The sequence below is a fragment of the Rattus norvegicus genome, chromosome 5 (genome assembly GCF_021556685.1).
Source record: "Rattus norvegicus strain SHRSP/BbbUtx chromosome 5, alternate assembly SHRSP_T2T, whole genome shotgun sequence".
Lineage (NCBI taxonomy): Eukaryota > Metazoa > Chordata > Mammalia > Rodentia > Muridae > Rattus > Rattus norvegicus.
Window position 1 is genome coordinate 71,879,674 of NC_141538.1, and position 1,849 is coordinate 71,881,522.

The 1,849-nt window shown below is 39.8% G+C and overlaps 1 pseudogene; it reads left to right on the forward strand.

Annotated features, from left to right (window-relative positions):
• Window positions 1-878: 878 nt before the first annotated feature.
• On the forward strand, window positions 879-1,558 carry Rps6-ps10 (ribosomal protein S6, pseudogene 10; annotated as a pseudogene).
• Window positions 1,559-1,849: the final 291 nt, after the last annotated feature.

Consider the following 1,849-nt stretch of genomic DNA (forward strand, 5'->3'; position numbering starts at 1 on the left):
ACTTAAATCTACACATGAAAAAACACACAACACAATAACCTTTGGCCCAATTGACAAGATATAATTGCCCACCTAAACATACAAAGCCCAGTAACATTCATCCCTTAAGAACATTAATAACAACCTGCAAATACACAGAGTACAATCTTAATGTCAGCCTCCATTGTTGTCCCTGTCCCTCTTGTCTCTTCTTCTTTCTGTTCCAGTCTCCTCCTCTTCCTTCAAACTTTTCTCCTACCCATCCTTCCTTCTCATCCAATGACAGGCCTCCTTCTATCTTGTACCTGCCTCACCTGTGACATTATCCCACACACACTCATCAATGGACAGATCATAGAAACAGGAACTAAACAGAGTTACAGAGAAACTAACATAAGAAACTAACAAATGGATTCAAGATAAATATATATATATATATATATATATATATATATATATATAAAACATTTCATCCTAAAACAAAAGAATATAGCTTTATCTCAGCATGTTATCCTAGCTTGTCCAAAATTGACCAAATAATTGGTCACAAAACAGGCCTCAAAAGATACAAGAAGATTGAAATAATCCCATGCACCCTATCATACCACCATGGACTAAGACTGGTCTTCAATACCCAAAAAAATTGATAGAAAGCCCACATACACATGAAAGCCGAACAATGCATTACTCAATGATAACATGGTCAAGGAAGAAAAATAAAGAAATACTAAAGACTTTTTTAGAATTTAATGAAAAGGAAGGCACAATGTACCCAAACCTATGGGACACAATGAAAGCAGTGCATGAGAAGAAAACTCGAGGCAGTCGACTGTGTCAAGATAAAGCTGAATACCTCTTTCCCTGCCACTGGCTGTCAGAAACTCATAGAAGTGGATGATGACCGCAAGCTTCGTATGTTCTATGAGTAGCACATGGCCACATAAGTAGCTGCTGATGCTCTTGGTGAAGAGTGGAAGGGTTATGTGGTCCGGATCAGCGGTGGGAATGACAAACAAGGTTTTCCCATGAAGCAAGGCGTTTTGCCCCATGGCAGAGTGCGCCTGCTGTTGAGTAAGGGGCATTCTTGTTATAGACCAAGGAGAACTGGAGAGAGGAAGCGCAAGTCTGTCGGCGGATGCATTGTGGATGCCAACTTGAGTGTTCTCAACTTGGTTATTGTAAAAAACGGAAAGAAGGATTTTCCGGGACTGACAGATACTACTATGCCTCGTCGGTTGGGACCTAAAAGAGCTAGTAGAATCAGAAAGCTTTTTAATCTCTCCAAAGAAGATGATGTCCACCAGTATGTTGTCAGAAAGCCCTTAAACAAAGAAGGTAAGAAGCCCAGGACCAAAGCGCCCAAGATTCAGCGTCTTGTTACTCCCCGTGTTCTGCAACATAGCCAACATAGTGCTCTGATGAAGCAACATACTAAGAAAAACAAGGAGGAGGCTGCAGAGTACGCCAAACTTTTGGCCAAGAGAATGAAGGAAGCCAAAGAAAAGTGCCAGGAACAGATTACCAAGAGATGTAGGCTGTCCTCGCTGAGAGCTTCTACTTCTAAATCTGAGTCCAGTCAAAAATAAGTCTTTTAAGAGTAACAAATAAATAATGAGACCTTGAACAAAAAAAAAAGAAAAAAAGAAAACTCATAGCTCTGAGTGTCTCCAAAAAGAAACTGGAGAGAGGATACAGTAGCAGATTGACAGCACACCTAAAAGCTCTAGAACGAAAAGAAGCAAATACACCTAAGAGGCAGGAAATAATCAAACAGCGACCTGAAATCAAACAAGTAGAAGTATAAAGAACTATACAAAGAATCAACCAAACCATGAGCTGGGTCTTTGAGAAAAATCAAGAAGATAGATTA